The sequence below is a fragment of the Aethalodelphis obliquidens genome, unplaced genomic scaffold, assembly GCF_003676395.1.
Source record: "Aethalodelphis obliquidens isolate GAN/ISIS:26980383/991018 unplaced genomic scaffold, ASM367639v1 scaffold71, whole genome shotgun sequence".
NCBI classification, from domain to species: domain Eukaryota; kingdom Metazoa; phylum Chordata; class Mammalia; order Artiodactyla; family Delphinidae; genus Aethalodelphis; species Aethalodelphis obliquidens.
In genome coordinates, this window is record NW_020838015.1 from 10,430,140 (window position 1) to 10,448,490 (window position 18,351).

Below are 18,351 nucleotides of genomic sequence, written 5' to 3' on the forward strand. Positions count from 1 at the left end.
ATATATATATATATACTTTTATTATTAACCCATTAACTCCATAATATGCCAATCATGAGCTAGTTTTCAGCAGTTACATTCCCTTGATCACGGCTGCATAATGATGTGATTAATTGAAAAACAGGGAGACCAGAGACATGGCCAGAGGTGACATCACACAGCCTATGCCATTGCAAAACAATTGTCAAATTCAGTGGTGGTTTGTAAAGCCAGTTCAGTTCTGCTCCCCTTGCCAGAGATTCTCACGTTTGTGAAAATTGGACCAACAAGTGGTGGGGCTCCATTTCCTGGTTTGAATTCTCAGTGGCTTTATCCAGAATCTCACTGGCAACTGGTTACTGTAACACCAGCCCAACCTTCTCTGCCCGCATGCTGGGCACTTCCAATTGTTAAGATAATGCTGTAGGTTGCTGTCCCCTATGCTGAACTTGAGCTTCTTCAGGAAGGTTTTGTTCTCCATAAGATCCACTGCATTGAACATGTCAAACCCTTTCATGTTGGTGAGAACGAGGGCATTGCTCATAAGGTCTAGAGGAGGGGTCTGGATATGAATATTGTAGAAAGAATAAGCAGCCTTTAGACTCTTGTGGGTTGGGTGGTTTATGATGGTAGATAGAAGTGTATAAAAGCTCCGCTCATCTGTCACCTCACCGTTTGCACTCTCCACCACAAAAGTGTCAGTGATATTCTCCTGGAGGTAGAACCAATGTTCCACCTCCTCCTGGCTCCTGACTGGCATGTGGTGAAACTGCTTCAGGTACCAGGTGAGGAGCCGGTGCACTACTGGAATGTCCTTTTTTCCCATTGGTTGTGGCCCAGCTGTCTTGGGAATCTCTGGCAGTTGGTAGAACTTCATGGTGTGTTGCATGGTCATATTTCTGCTCAAGTGGGAGAACTTCACTTCATTCAGCTTCCGTGGGTTTAGGGACCGATGCTAGTACCTGCAGGTGCCAACAGGCTTTGGTAATACCATCCCAGCAGTGTAAACAGCTTGGAAGATGCCCTCCAGGTGAACCCTCTGGGTTATCTCACGCATCAGGACTGGAGCCACCCTTTTGGAGTGCAGCTTCTTATGGACACACAAGAAGTTGATCTCTACCATCTTCTTCTCTGTGTCATAGATACGGATGTTTTCTGGGATGGCGATGATGAATCCAACCAGTTTCTGACTTGAGACCACTACAACACCACAGTGCCACTGGGGGAGCCAGGCAGGCAGCCGGAGAGCCCACAGAAGAAATTCTGGGGAATAATCAAATTGGAACATGTTGTCATCACCTTCCACATAATTCTCGTTCAGGAGGATGTATAGTTCTTTCAGCACACCACGGTCCCCCTGATCCAAGGCGTCCCAGGTGAAGCCCTGGGGCAGGGTGTAGGGCTCTTGGCGGATGTTGTCTTTGTCAGGCTCCACAGGACCATGCATGTTCACAACTTCTCCCAGTTTGGGGACGGGCTGCATGTCCCAGAACTGGTAGCCTCACTTGCTAGCCTCCTCCATGGTTTTTGCAGGTCCCTTGAGCCACCAAAAAAAGTTCAGTGGCCTTCTGTATTTCCTGGATCCTCTCTGCTGGCAAAGAGTTCATCTTAACAGGCTGATCCTGGGCTGAATCTGTCTCACGGCCTTTTTCTTTCATCTTTTTTTGTTTCTTTTTCTTCTTTTTGGCTCCAGTGTCATTGGCTGGACTCAAATCACCTCATTGTAGCTGTTGTCCTCCTCATTCTTGCAATCGCTGCAGTGCTCATGGCCATTTCCATTGCATTTCTGGCTGCATTTCTGGAATGCACTGGAGGTGCCTGGGGCTTCACTGCTGTATCACTCTCGTCCGCCATCTTGAGTTGCCTGTACATACACTTTAAATGGGTGAATTGTATGATATGTGACACGTGAATTACATCTCAAAGATTTTAAAAAATCATATCAGGGATAGAAGGAATGAGAAATAATTTAATCCAAATAAAAGAGAGCAATAGAAGGGCTTGCTTCACCTCCTACACACATGCACGCACACACTACCCTTCCAACTCATCTGTGGTACCTAGAATATTTCCTGTGGCATATATAGTAGGTGCTCAAGAAATATTTGTTGAATTAACGAATATAGTTTATATCTAAGAATGGATGTATTGGGGATGGGCAAAGGAGTAATACAATAACTGAAGGTTGCCCACTGGGGGAGAAGAATAGGGTCTAGATGGGCATGGGGTGTGGAGGAGTAGTCACTACAAGTTCTCTCTGTATATATTTTGTCAGCCTGGTAGACACTATTGGTTGGCCAAAAAGTAACATGGAAAACCCGAACGAACTTTTTTGCCAGCCCAATACTTCCCTGAAATCCAGGGAGACACATCAGTCTTTTTTAAATTAATTAATTAATTAATTTTTGGCTGCATTGGGTCTTCGTTGCTGCATGCAGGCTTTCTCTAGTTGCGGCGAGCAGGGGCTACTCTTCGTTGCGGTGCGTGGGCTTCTCATTGAGGTGGCTTCTCTTGTTGTGGAGCACGGGCTCTAGGCTCACGGGCTTCAGTAGTTGTGGGATGCAGGCTCAGTAGTTGTGGCTCATGGGCTCTAGAGCACAGGCTCAGTAGCTGTGGTGTACAGGCTTAGTGGCTCCGTGGCATGTGGGATCCTCCTGGCCCAGGGATTAAACCTGTGTCCCCTGCATTGGCAGGCGGATTCTTAACCACTGTGCCACCAGGGAAGTCCCGAGACACATCAGTTTTTAGCCGCTTCATCCTAGACTCAGTCACCACTTCCTCTAATCAAATCCCTTTTCTTGCCAACTGCTCTGTCATATTCTGCTCTTCCCATGGCCATCATTTCCCTTCCTCTCTTGCAATCCCACTACCTGGATGACTGCAATCCCACTAGGAGTAGAGCAGACTCAACATCAAAAGAGCTGTCTTATGAGGTAATGAGCTTCATGTCACAAGAGGTGCTTAAGCAGAGGATGGAGACCTACTATTAGGATTCTGTAGACACCATTCCTGTATGAGATTCCATCACATACTATATAAGCATGGTCAATTTACATAACATCACTTAATTTCCTCATCTGCATGCACACATACACTCCCTCAAACTTAATTCAGATAGTCCCTACTTCAAACAAATCCACAATAAGGAATTCTGGATTTTCAAGTCAATAACCTTTTAAAGGTACAGGAAGGATATATATTTTAAAAATAGTCAATAATAATCCAAATAAAAACCCAAAGTATGAAACACACGAGTCCATACTGATAAAAATAAATGATTTAACAAATAAATAAATAGAGGAGAAGGGAAAAAATCTTTCATACAGAATGATTCCAAATAATATATGTATTCCCTTCCTCTAGGTGGTGGAGCTTAACACCCTCCCCCTCGACTATGGGCTGGACTTAATAACTCACTTCTAACCAGTATGTGTACAGAATAGAGATGTGTATAGAAATGGAAACATAGTAACTTTCTGATGGAGAAATCTGGTAGACACTAACTAGAAAGGTGATGAAAGTTCACACCACCAGTGATGTCATGTGGATGTCATGCCCTCCCTGATACCATGAGATGAGAAGGGCACTTCACCTCGGTGGTGTTCTTCCTCCAAACCAGTCACCCCCAGTCTACTTATAAGGAAAACATCAGGCAAACCCAAATTGAGGGACATTCTACAAAAATACCTGTCCAGTACTCTTCAAAACTGTCAAGGTCATGAGAACCAAGGAGAATGACAAACTGACATACCAGAGGGGATTAAGAAGACATGATAACTAAATACAAAATAGTAGCCTGTATTGAAGCCTGGAACAGAAAAGAACATAAGTGGAAAAACTGGTATAATACAAATAAATTCTGTAGTTTAGTTTACAGCAATGTAACAATGTTGGTTTCTTAATTTTGACACAAGGGCCACAGTTACGTAACATGCTAATATAAGGGGAAACAGGGTGAATTTTTGGTACTATCTTTGCAGCTTCTAGACTTAAAGGATCTTAATTCAACCATCCATCCAGGATTTTTATAGAGAGAGGCACTAGAGCATAATGGTTAAGAATTGATTGAAGGCGCGCCGCACAGATGGGGGCAGTTGTCTATGACGTCAGCTCGAGCTCTCCAGGCCCGGCGGCTCCAGGTTAAGCGCCCGCCACGCCCCGCGCCGCCGTCCCCCGCCCCGCGCCGCGCACCTGGAACCCCGCCGCGCCCCGATACGGGCGGCGTCCTGCAGCAGATCATGGCCATCACCGACCGGAGCCTGGAGGAGGCGCGGGCCAGAAAGCATGCTCTGAATTGCCATGGGATGAAAAGCCTGCTCTCTTCATTGTGCTCTGTGAGATCAAGGAAAAGACAGGTGAGCAGAGTAAAGCTCCGGAGAGAGAAGATTGCAAGCCAGTAACCCACATTCAGGCTCCATGCTGCCCCTCCACACCCTGTCCTGGCTCAGGGAGGAAACCCTGCACCCACAGCCCCCGGGCGGGGGCACTGTCTGTGCGGCTGCTGCTCTCACTGCATCCATGATGGCTCCTGGCCTCTGCCATCTGTCTATTCCTGTGAGTGCAGGGTCTAGGACTCACCGTGTCCTAGGACTGCCCTGGTACCTGGCACACAGTGTACACACCTTATATTTTTGTTGAATGAAGAACTGTATCTAGTGACTGATACCTTTTAGGTGAAATCCTTTTTATCCTGTACACCTTATGGGAGTTCAGGAAGATTGAGTGTCTGGGGCCTGACTTAGAACACAAGGCTTATCATTCATATCATCCTGCAAAGAAAGCCACCCTGCATGTAAACCTAGCATTGGTGGATGTTCCTGGAAGCACTACCCTATGAGTTCCAAGAATTGCCTTCCCATGCCTCCTCTGGCCTGTGGGAGGCACGCAGGTGCATCTTCCAGGGTTGATATGCAGGCGCTCCACCTGTGTTCTTCTCTGTGGTGTCTGCCTGCAGCAGTCTCTGAAGGCCAAGGATACCCTAGGAGTACACCCCCTTCCCGAATCCTTCCATTGAAACAGCAGTCCTTCTTGGTATCTGGAGGAGCTGTCCTGAAAAAAACAAATAAACCCTTTTTGGAGAGCTTTGAATGTAGCTGGGAGGACCCGATACTGGCCTAGTCCCTTTCCTGAAAACCTTGGGGCTGGGTACATTACAGAACTCAGAGTTTTGGGTTTTAGGTATGTGGTGTTGACAAGGGCTGAGTCAGAGCCTGCGTTCAGTGACTTTTAGCGTCAGAGCGGTAACAGTCACACACGCTGGTGTGGGTCAGGTTTGCCTCCAAGTGAACTTGAGTGCCAACTTGCATAAAAACCTTTGGATCTTGGATTGCAGATGGGTATCCCCTTGAAGAGCTGCCAGGCTCCCTGGGCACTTCATACCGAGGGGCTTGTTCTGTCTTCTCTGAGCCGTGACTGTCCCCTGTGCTGGCCTCAGGTGCGCATCTGTGCCTCACTTTGGTCAGTTCTGGGTTCGCTTTGTCTCTGAGGAACAAGAAGTCCCAGCTCCACCAACCTTGTTCTCAGGCCAAGGATCCCTTGCTGTGCTGTGGGAGCACAGGCAGCTGCTGTTGGGGGAGTGGATGTAAATAACTCATCACACAAGGGAATGCCCTCCTATTTCCTCACCACTGTTCCTGAGCCTGGCCTGGAGTCAGGCATAAGTAATCCAGCAGTTTTTTACCTCTGTTTCCCTTCCTCCTCAGCCACTCAGTTCTGTAGCAATTGCAACATCATGATAGGTAGTTTCAGCCTTCTGGTTAGGGCCAATGTGTGACTTCTTCCAGAATTTGGATCCCTTTTGTGATTGGCTGGACCAGGGGCCGAGACCCCTGTGCAGTATTTCATCATGACCGTGCAGGGAGCAGACCTCCTAGAGCTGGGGGGGTTATTTTTCAGGTTGCTTGGAGTGTCCTTTCTTGGCCGCACAGTCTCAGAGTGACTCGTGAATCGAGCCTCTGATTCTGATCAATCTATCATAGCTCCTCTGCAGCTATAGACTGTGGTCCATCCCACAGGGTTTGAAGTAATTAAACTCAAGTATAATTAAATAAGGTGCTTTTCAGCCACACTAGCCACATCTCAAGTGCTCAGTAGCCACATGTAGCTGGTGGCTCCCACATTAGACAGTGCAGATCTAGAACGTTCCAACATTGGAAAGTTCTATTGGACAGACAGGCGGATTAGTATAGAAAAATAGACAAATCAAGGATTATGAAAAACTAACGTCCATGATGACTAGAGAAACAAAATGTGGTCCCTATGTACAATGGACTGTTGTTCAGCCATAAAAAGGAATGAAGATTTATGGCATAAGCTACAATATGGATGAACCTTAAAAACTTTATGCTAACAAGGCCCTACTGTCAGGGAACTATATTCAATATCTTATAATAACCTATAATGGAAAAGAATCTAAAAAAGGAATACATATATATATAACCGAATCACTTTGCTGTACACCTGAAACATTGCAAATCAATTGTACTTCAGTTAAAAAAAAAAAAAACTTTATGCTGAGTGAAAGAAGCCAGACACAAAAGTTCACAATAGTGTGTGGTTCCATTTATGTGAAACGTCCAGAAGAGGTAGAAAGAGATCAGCAGTTGCCAGGGGCTGGGGTCGGGGAATGGGGAGTGATTGCTAACAGGGACAGGGTCTCTTTTTGAGGTGGTGAAGAAGTTAGGTGGTGGTTGTACAACCTGGTGAATGAACTGAAAACCACTGAATTATTCACTGGAAAGGGGTGAATTGTATGTCACATGAGTTATATCTCAAAAAAGCTGTTGTATAAACCAAAAAAGAAAAAAAAGAGAAAGGATTGAATTCCAGCTCTGCTGCTTATCAGCTGTGTGACCATGAGTAAGTGACTTAACCTCTCTGTGCCTCAGTTTACTCATCTCTGAAATGAGGATAGTAATAGCACTTACCTCATAGGTCAATATGAGGTTGGTATCTGTTAATGAGTTAATATTTTAAACTGCTTAGCACAATGCCTAGCACTAGTAAATGCTATATGTTTGTTAAATAAAATATAAAGTAATACTTATGAAAACTTCTGTATAGGCCCTACCAGTGCAGCAGCCCATCTTATACCTCAGTGCACACCCACTGGATTCATATAACATATCCATATTATAATTTAGGGCTACTTATGAAACTAGTAACCTGTAAGATGGCATTCACAAATCCTCAAAAGGTGACCAGAGAAGCTGCTTTAGAATAACAGGCTGCCCTGGGGACTCCAGCTGCAGACTGGCAGCTAATGGTAGATGATGGTATGTCAGGAAGAAACCTACTAGACACTGGTGAGCCCAGGGAGGTATTTATTTTCCTTACCTCAAAGATTCACTTGGGTTGCTTTCTTCTCCTAATGTTCTCCCCACTCACTCTCTGATTAATTAAGACCTTTTCTTTAACACCCAACTTAAATCCTACTTTAGCTCTGAGGCCTCCAGGGTAGTCTTTCCTCTGAACTCCAACAATGCTAGTTGGTTTCTTCATTTGACCTGGAGAATATGCTATCTTATGCATTCTTTTCTCTCCTCATTCAGATCATAAGTACCTGAAGGGTAGGCACTGCCCTTGTGTCCCTCACAGGGCAGCTTCCCTCTCCTTGGGAAGTCAATCAATAATTAGTGTTCAAGACAGAACAGAAAGTCCACTCCTCCTTTCATTCCTCAAATACGTTCTGAGCCCTGTGCTTGGGGCAGAGGATCTGGAGGATGAAAGAGTGGTCATTGTCCTCAGGAAGACCACAATCTTGAATCAAAACTTTACACGTTAAATTCATAATACCATTAGCTTCTAGTGGGTGTTGGGAAAAATGGGATGGGGGCCGGGGGAAGCAACAAAGCAACCTTCTCAGTAATGTCCTTTTATACATAATTTAATTACCTGCAGAAAAAGAAAGTCTCCTGAGGGCATCAAACTGAGACAAAGGTAGAGGAGAGAGAGCAATTCTGATAGTAGACAGAGAGGAATTTAGAGTGTGGGGAAAACAGAGGACAGGGCTTGGGAGAGATAGGAAAATATGACCCTTCCCTTAGTTTCTCCACATCTTCAGTAGATTCTGTTCTCCGCCTCTAATTTTTTAAAAATAAAAGCCTTGATGCAACTGGATTGCTTGTGAGAACCAGAGAAAGCACAGGTAATACAAAATGCCCTCCCAGAGTTCAGCCACAGTAGTTTTGCGTGAATAACTACCATCTCTATATAGGTACCCAAACAGGGAACAAGGCATACGGTGCCAGCCTTCCTAAGGCTCCCAGTCTAGGGATGAGACAGATAATAAATAAGCAGAAAAGTAAATACATAATTTCAAATTGTGATAACTAACAGGAAGAAGAAATATCAAGAGAAAATAATGAGCAGAGGGCCTACTTTAGATTTGGTATACAGAGAAGGCCTGTCTCAGGAGGCATTACCTCAGCTGAGACCTAAAGATTAAGCTGCCAGCAGTACAAAGCCTGGGTGGGAGTTGGGGAGAGTGCTCCAGGTGAGGGGAGCAATGAGACAGAGAAAGATTAAAAAGAAGAAGAAAAAGAAAAAAAAAGAAAAGAAAAACAAAAGAAGAAGAAAGCATAAGGGGAAATATTAGTAGGAGATATTACATCCCCTGAGGCTCAGGGTAAATGACCTGCTCAATACCACACAGCTAGTCAGCGACAAATGAGAGGATTGCTGAGCTCTATCCTGAGAGATAAAACTGAACAGAAGGCTTCTGGGGCTTCAAGGAAGCATCTAGCAAGAGACGTAGGGACAAAACAACAGGGACAGGGACTCGGAGTACTTTCTAAGATTCTGGAAATTTTGTCAATATTCCAGTTTTAGTGATTTTTGTTAACCCCTCTGTTTCCCTGAAGGGGCTGACAGCAAAACCTTTGAATGAAAATCATGAGTATCAAATTAGTAAAAGTTTCCCAGGTGCCAGGCCATGGCCCCTTGTCTCTGGGGGCAGCAAAGAAGCGGGGACTGCAGGCCTGGATTCCACATCTCAGTCAATCCTGCAAAAGCTGAACCTCAAGACAAAGAGCAAAGGCTGACAGCTCCTGAAGGAGAGAAAAGCAAGCTGAATGCCTGGGTTTGTGGAAGAATCCAAAGCAGGAGGGCTAGATGGTTGGATACATGGTGGGGGATTGAAGGGATGGAGGGGGCTCAACAGTTTATCAGAAGACTCGGACAGAGGTTATCTTGCTGAAGGTCACATAGCAAAGCCAGGAGCAGAACCCAGGTCTGACACATTCCGCAGCCTTTCTATTAAATCACTTCAGATGATTTCTCCCACAACTCCTCTTTAATGTTGCTGTTAGGTTGTTTTTAGAATGATTTTTTTAAAAAGTGTGTGTAAGTGAGAAGAGTGAGTGTGTGTTGAAGAGAGACCCGATTAGATGAATGTGCTTCTGCTCTTTTATTTGCACATTTCCTCTGTGTTTACCTATGACTTCGTGGGATTATTCGATAAATGAATTTCTTGCTGATGAGGCAACCTAATTCCAGAGAATTCAGGGAAATCCCTGAACCTAAAGAGAGGGGCCTGAAAAATATTGAGAATCCCCTTCTGACCAGACCGTTTGGACTCTTGGGACAGCTGAGCAAGGGCAGAGAGGAAGCGTCCAATGGTGTACATGGGCAGCCATCCTGAGCTGTACGCTGGGCCTCCATGATTGAGGTTCTGTGGGAATATAAACCTGGAAGGAAAGTCAGACAGTGACAGGTAGAGACACCAGTCTTCCAGTGTTAGAGAAGGACGAGGCAGCTGAATGTTGAAAGAGCAAGAACAGGATAAGAGATCTGGGCAGCTTGTCATCTTTTCCTGATCATTTCTTTCACTGTGTAGATTCCTTCAGCTGAAATTGCTATCAATTCCCAGCTTCTCAAACACAGTATACATGTTAAGAGCAGAAACTCTGAAGTCTCCAGTATCCTTGGCAAATCACTTAACTTCTCTGAACCTGGTTTTCCCCATGTGTAAAACAGGAATAATGATGGTACTCATCTCATAGGATTGCTAATGAGGTTAAGTGGTATGGAAAGCAATTGGAACAGAGCCTGGAACACAGTGGGCCTCTAGTGCACAGTATATATTATTATTTCTTACATTGAATGCAAACGTCAATGACTATTGAATTATCTATACCGCTGTGTACTACTTTGAGGCCAAGTTGCAGAACCACTGGCCTGGAAGGAATGCTAGAGATTATCTATGGCTCTTAAAATTTGAGACACGAGGAACCTAAGACCCAGGGGAGACAAGTGCATCTGAGGAAAAGGAAAAAGCTTGTGCAAAAGCAAAAGGTAGGAAAAGGAATGAAAACGTATTTAAAGTGGTTGTAAGCCAGATGAAAGAGTGTGTGTATGCATGTGTTGGAGGGGTGGGGAGAAAGGAGGAAGACTGGAGGGTATATAAGGCTATAGAAGAAGCAAAGACGAGAATATGATGTGCTTTTGTGTCAAAGTCAGGAGTTTGGACTTTACCTAGACCAGTACTGTCTATTAAAAATATAATGTGAGTGGTGATCATTTTCAAATGTATAGAAATACCAAATCACTATGTTGTGTACCAGGAACTAACACAATGTTGTAGGTCAATTATGTTTCAAAAACAAACAAGCAAACAAACTCATAGAAAAAGAGATCAGATTTGTGGTTCCCAGAGGAGGGAGGTGGGGGTAGGGGGAATTGGATGAAGGTGGTCAAATGTACGAACTTTCAGTTATAAGATGAATAAGTACTAGGGATGTAATGTACAACATGATAAAGATAATTCACACTGCTGTATGTTAAGAGAGTAAATCCTAAGAGTTCTCACCACAAGGGAAAATTTTTTCTTTTTCTTTTATTTTGCATCTATATGAGATGATAGATGTTCACTAAACTTATCGTGGTAATCATTTCATGCTGTGTGTAAGTCAAATCATGCTGTACACCTTAAACTTATACAGTTCTGTATGCCAATATATCTCAATAAAACTAGAAGGAAAAAATAATAATGTGAGCCACATATGCAGTTTTAAATTGTCTGATAGCCACATTAAAAAAGAAAAAAGCAACAGACAATATCAACTTTAATATTATATTTTATTTAAGCAAATATATAAAAATATCATTTCAACATGTAATCAATATAAACAATTATTAATGACATATTTTACATTCTTTTTTAGTACTGAATCATTGAAATCTGGCATGTATTTTACATTTATAGTGCATCTCAATTTGAACTAGCCACACTTCAAATGCTTAAGAGCCACATGTGACTAGTGGCTAGCGTATCTGTTAGTGCAGATCTAAGTGATGGGGAGCCACTGAAAGTTTTCAAGCTAGGGAGTGCCATGGTCTGATGTGTGCTTCAGAGCAAGAACTCTGGTGATGATGGGAAGGATGGATTGCGACAGGGACTCCTCAGGATTGCTATGTATAATTGCGCAGGTTGTATGGTACAAGAAGCATGAAAGGGGGCTGAAATCTAGTCCACATTCTACTTATCATGCCAAGTACTGGCCCAACACTGCCAGCTCAGAGGAAAGTGAGCCTTTCCTTAACTGGTTAGCCCAGAGGCAATGCCTGTTTCCTAATTTTCACAAAGATGCTATATGTGCTAACAGTAGCCCTGGGGAATACCAGGTCAGTGTTGGAGGTACAAACCTCATTCCACAACTCCAATGGATAAGAAATATCACTGCTCTTTATAAATCAGAGTTAATTCCATTTTGAGCTCCCAATCCCATAAGTCTGGAGGGAAACTCAACCTAAGTTATTCTTGGGACCCCTGACTCTGAGTTGTGCCTAGGTTCTGGAATTCTATATGCACCAACACATGGCAGTATGGCCCTCTAGTCATCAAGCCATCTGCTCACACTGGTAAATGTTGACATACACATTGACCCCTGTGCAGGGCCCTTCAGGTCTGGCAGCACTGTGATGCTTTTGTGAAAAACTTTTGCTTCTGGTCTCAACTTCTTAGATTCCCTACCTCACCACTTCTCATTAGGGCCTTCCGCATACGCTGCCCAGAAGCCGGGCCAGGCTCTGCCACTCTGGAATCCACAGAGCTCTTTCTCTCCTTCCTTTATATTGGAGAAATCTCTTTTTTAATCTGGGAAAATCCTCTTCCCTTTCTATTTATTCCAAGATGTTTTTTCTTTACTGCAGATTATTCCCTCCCTCTGGGGCTCAAGGCTCTTGTGAACAAAAGCCAGCAAGTATTGTGGGAAATGTCAGTTTTCTGCACTTCTACAAACCTCCTGGTGACCAAGAGGTCCAGAACCTGCTTAATGGAAGAAAATAAAAGGAGGAATATATGGGGTGAAAAAATATATATATAAGCATATTAATCTCCTAAAATATTATCCAACTATAGAGCAACAGGAACTCTCGTACACCACTAGTGGAGGTATAAATTGGTACAACCTCTCTGGAAAATAATTTACCAGTGTCTGCTAAAGATGAACATATGCATGTCAGAAATATAATCTATAGGTATACATCAAGTATAAATGAGTGCTTATGGCCACCAAAAGACATGTATAAGAGTATTCATAGCAGCACTATTCTTAATAGGCCCAAAGTGGAAATAACCCAAATATCCATCCATCATAAAATATATGATTTAACATACAATGGAATATTATACAGAAGTGAGAATAAAACAACACACAACAACATGATTGATTCTCACAAACATAGTGTTGAGCTAAGGAAATTAGGCACAAGAAAATCATACAGTATGATTCTATTTATACATAAAGTTTTTAAAATGGCAGAGACTAGCTGTGGTGTTGAGAGCCAGTATAGCGGTCACCTTACAGGGAGAAGGGAAGGGGTAGTATTTGAGAGGAAGCAGGAAAGAGGGCCTTTTGGATGCTGGTAATGTTCTGTTTCTTGACCAGGGTAAGTTCAGCTTGTGGTAATTTATCAATACTATATTGGGCTTAAGACATGGAAGCAACCTAAATGTCCATCAACAGATGAGTGGATAAAGATGTGGTACATATATACAATGGAATGTTACTCAGCCATAAAAAAGAATGAAATAATGCCATTTGCAGCAACATTGGTGGACCTAGAGATTATCATATATTAAGTGAAGTAAGTCAGACAGAGAAGAGAAATATCATATGATATCATTTATATGTGGAATCTAAAAAAATGATACAAATGAACTTATTTACAAAACAGAAATAGATTCACAGACATAGAAAACAAACTTATGGTTACCAAAGGGGATAGCAGGGAGGGGGGGAGATAACTCAGGAGTTTGAGATTAACATATACACACTACTATATATAAAATAGGTAAACAATAAAGACCTACTATATAGCATAGGGAACTATAGTCAATATCTTGTAATAAACTATAATGGAAAAGAACCTGAAAAAGAATATATATATATATATATATATATTTATAACTGCTGTACACTTGAAACTAACACAACATTGTAAATTAACTATACTTCCATAAAAATGCATAAAATAATAATATATTGGGCTTATAATTTTGTGTGTTTTTGTGTATATAGCCAATACAAAGTAGAAAGTTGAATAAAAAAATAAAAATATCAGCCTGTCACACCAATTAGCTGACTGTAGCAATAATCCAGGTGGTAAAGAATAAAGACCTGAATAATTTAAGATCATGGAAATAAGGAGGGAGAAGCAAGGATCAATGAATGATTGGATGTGGACAGTATAGAGGGGGAGGGGTCAAAGACAATGCCTGGGATTTGGGCTTGGACAACTGTGCAAATGATGGTGTGATGGTTGAGATAGGGATCATTGGAAGAGGTAAGACTAGGTGAATGAATGGTAATGAAATCCGCTTGGCACATTATGAGCTCATAGTGTCTCTGGGACATTTGTGTGGAGAGGCAGTATGGCATGGGGTTTAAAAGTGAGGGTTGATTTTTGATTCTGGATATGACCGAGTAAACACACACCTCTCTTTATCGCCTACTGAGCCTGACTCTAAAACTTGTACAGAAAGCATGAACAACTCTTTAAGAACTCGGCATATATCAGCAGACAAATCAGAGAACACTAGAAATAAAAGTAACACCAAACTGGTGGTAAGTTTACCACTTTTGTTCCTCCAGCATCTCCCACCACCAACTCAACACATTCTGAAAACTGGAAGTGGGCAGAGAGGTGCAAAAGGAGATCCAGGAGGAAGCCTCTAGTTCTGGATGGAGGAGCAGCAAAGGGAAATCCTAAGCCCCAGACAGAGTGCAGAAAATACACTGGTGCTTTCTTCTCCCTCCTCTTTGTTCTGTTCCCTCACGCCCCGGTCACCAGGTAGTCCCACAGCCGGGTATGGGAAATGGCAGAAGCCAAAACTCTGAAGGAGAAGACCCTTCCTCTCTCTTCAATGCACCTGCAGCTCTAAGAGGGAGAGGCGTCTCTGTCACCCCCTTCCTTGTCCCCTCCCACTTGTCCCCTCCCAGTCCCAGCGCAATCCTGGACATGGGTTCTTTCTAGCCCAGAGAACCAAACATGGAAGCCTGGGGAACGAGGAAGTACTGGAAAGATAAGGAAGTATGAGGAGCTCAGGAAAGCCGCCCGACAGAGCTGTTTACTCTTGACCCCTGGGTGCATTAAACTGCTCCTAATTAGCATAATGCAGATGGAAAACTGAACTAACTGTTCTTCGCGAGGACACAACAGACTACTGGTTGGCGAATGCATAGGAAAGACCTGCTTAACAGTGCACAATTTAAAAAACCCTGACATTGGAAACACAGCCTCCAGAAGGAGCAAAACAAAAAATGACAACATTCTTCACAGGAGGGGGTGAGGGGTGACTATAAAAGGATAGCACCAGGGCGGTTTTGGGGGATGATGGAACTGTTCTGTATCCTAGAACTGAAAATCAAACGAAGAAAAAGTCAATTTTATTGAATAATAGTTTTAAAAATAAAGTGAAAAAAAAAAGTGAAGGCTCTAGAGACAGGACTGCCTGGATTCAAATTCTGGGACCCTACTTACTAGCTGTGTGACCCTGAACAAGTTACCACCCCGCTGGGCTTCAGTTCCCTGATCCATTAAATAGGGACAATCACTCCTAATTTAATAAATTAGGAGGCTGGGATTAACAGATCCACACCACTATATATAAAGTAGATAAACAACAGATTTATTGTACAGCACGGGGAACTATATTCAATATCTTATAATAACCTATAACAGAAAAGGATCTGGGGGAATTCCCTGGTGGTCCAGTGGTTAGGACTCCACTCTTTCACTGCTGAGGGTGTGGGTTTGATCCCTGGTCAGGGAACTAAGATCCTGCAAGCTATGTGGCCTAGCCAATAAATAAATAAATAAATAAACCCTGCTTCAGAAACTCAAAAAAAAAAAAGAATTTCAAGACAGTTACAGTATAGCACTAAACCAAACGGAGGGTCCTTCCGTGCACGGAACCCTATGCGACTATAAGGTCACATGCCCACGAAGCTGGCCCTGGTTCTACATCTTGGCAAGGATGTGGGCTACATGGATGTATGCATTTCTTGAAACTCACTGAACTGTACATGTAAACTCTGTGCCTTTCACTCTTTGTATATTATATAAATGAAATTATATCAATTAGAAAAGAAACATGACAAAATCGGGTTATAAATTCCCTGCTCCTCACAGGCAGTGCGGTTCAACAATGAGGTGCAGGTATAGACCTGTATGTTGAATGTTGTCTTCTTTTAACCCAGTCTGTGTATCCCCAGCCCCTGCCTACAGTCGTACAGGATGTGCACTGCCCAACCCAATGCCACTCACGTAGATGAATCATGACCCCCAGAGTTGCACAGTGGGTAACCTACACAACTGTACCTGGTGGCCTTGATGGTACAACTTCATTTGAAGGACTCATCATTTGTCTAAAGTGGAGGTCCTGTGTGAATGCAAAGCCTGGGCCAAATGGAAGGGTCTTACGGCAAATTCCATCCCAAGGCCTCCCATCCAGGCAGAGATCTAGAAGTAAACGAAGCCCATGCAAAGACTTTCCTAGAATGTGCAAAGGAGCCATCCTTCAAATGCCTCCACCCCCGTGCAGTTCAGCCCTATTTCCCCAATGCTGCTGAAACCTCTGCTCAGAGGGGCAAAGAGCTGGATTTAAGCATCCGAGGTAATTTCTCAAACCAAAGTATGATAAGACCGAAGAGTCATTTCGAAATGTTAATTACCACTGTTTACACTTAACGGAGTCTTCTCACCATGGAGAAACTGTTTCCAATTATGAAACATGAAAGCTGGTCACCGTTTGGGGTTAATATGACACTCTCTGAGAGAGCGAACAGGCGAGACTACCCAGACACCTAATTACCTGGAAAGATAATCTTGAATAATTGGAATTAGAGCAACTAAAGCAATTATTGGATGTTGTGATCTCCGGGAGCAGTCCTCCACCGGCACGGGGGTTTAATCACTTTTAATAAGAGCACGTAATTAGAGGAATCCAGAATTTCAGAACGAAAGTGGCAGAACCAGCACTTCAGAATGAGGGAGGTGGGAGGACCATGTGTGATGCTAGAGAAAATGAGGCTGGAGGAATGGGTGGGAAGGAAGGGTGAGATGAGAAAGGATGGGTGGTGTTGGCAGGGTGGGCGGGATGCTGATTAAAAGCCCTCAGGATCCTGGCAGGTGACTCTAACCTAAATTTGCTGTGTGACTTTGAGCAAGGCACTTAACCTCTCGGGGCTACACCTTCCTTCCACACTTCAGTCATTCAGCAAGTGTCTACTGCACATCTGTCACGTGCCTGGCACAAGGATACTGGGTCTCACGTCTTTGCACACGTCATTCATTCTACCAGGAATGACACCCCTCCACCGCTGTGACCCTTATGCAGTAGAAGGAATGCCACTCATCCTTCAGGACCCTCCCCACATGGAACCCTCCACACAGCCTTCCTATACTGCCATCTTTCCTTCCACAGGCCTCTGGGCACCCCCATGGGTCCCTGATTCACAGATGTGACTCTCCACCTCCTTGTGTGTCTCCCCCACTAGAAGGCTCCTCAAGGTCGGAAGCTGTGAGGCGTTCTCTTCACTGACCCAGCTCCTGGCACACAGCCTGGCACCGAGGGATGCTGCCCACTAGCCTGCCCTGGGAAGGTGGAGGGAAGGTGGACAAAGGTCCCTGCAGCCCTTCCCCGAAAACAAGGCTGCAGCCTGCCCTGCTTCCAAGAATGGAATGGCTCCAGGTGAGGTGGCCTGTGTTGTGAGTTTATTGAGAATGGCCAGGAAATGATCTCCTTCTGCAGGAGGATGCCAGAGCTCTGCTGCCTCCACAGAAGGACCAGGGCCATTCAGACAAACGATGCCCCACCCACGGTCAGAGGGCTGCAAAAACTAGCTCAATGTTGTCTGGGAATGGCAGGTGAGAGGGAAAAATGGACGTGTGGACCACTCGGGCCAGTCTCTTGCCTCTTTGTGTCCTGAACTGTCTGTCTTGTTGGGATGAAAGAATCAGAGTTCCCTTTTTGTCAGGCCCTGGACCACAGGCGTGTACTCGGTGACTTGGGAGCCCAGAGCGGGCATAACTAACTCAGCCTGGGGGCCAGAGAGGACTTCACAGAGGCAGGACCTTTGGGTTGGCAGGTGAAGGTGACAGTGAGTCCCCCAAGCAGCCAGGGAGAAAAGATCACCCAGGATTAATGCACAGGCACGAGGACGCACCAGTGACTCGGTGTGTTCAGGCTGCCGCCAGCAGGCTGACCTGCTTGCAGTTCGATGTCAGAGTCTGGGCAACTGTGGAAGCTGGTTCCCCTCTCCCTTCCCTGTTCGGCATGTTCTGATCTATGCACCTTTCAGTTCTATGACATAGATCAATAAAATGCACTAAATAAATTAAGTGAGCCGCAGAATTATAAATCGATTTCAGACGGAGAACAGAGAGGTTGAGGGAAGCAACAGGAGACTCTCATAGGAACTCAGTTGAGAAATAACTCACGCAAGACTGGGGATTGCGGCCACAGAGCCACCACATTCTTGCATATCCCTGAAATATTAAACAAATGAAACCTACAAGCTTAGGAGATTGTTTCACAAAAATTGCCCAAAATCCCAGCTCCCTGGGAAAGAGGGGCAGGGAGCCGGGATGGCTTAAAACACAGCTCAGCCCAGGCGGGACAGAGGAGACCACGGTTTCCAGAGTCGGGACCCAGATTTCCAAACCCAAATGGGACACCCAGTATCTATAACGTGGCCCCTGTTCCCTCCTTCCTTCTTTCCTTCATTCAACAAAACTTTATTAAATTCTTGTTGTGTGCCAACCCCATCTGGGGCACGGAAGCCACTGGAAAGACAAGATCCAGTGCCTGTCCTCAGGGAGTGTCCAGTCTGGTGGAGGAGACCATCTCAAGGCAGTGTGATGGGTGCT

The 18,351-nt window shown here is 44.3% G+C and overlaps 1 pseudogene; it reads right to left on the bottom strand.

Annotated features, from left to right (window-relative positions):
• Positions 1 to 266: 266 nt before the first annotated feature.
• Positions 267 to 1,833, bottom strand: LOC113611917 (glycylpeptide N-tetradecanoyltransferase 1 pseudogene; annotated as a pseudogene).
• Positions 1,834 to 18,351: the final 16,518 nt, after the last annotated feature.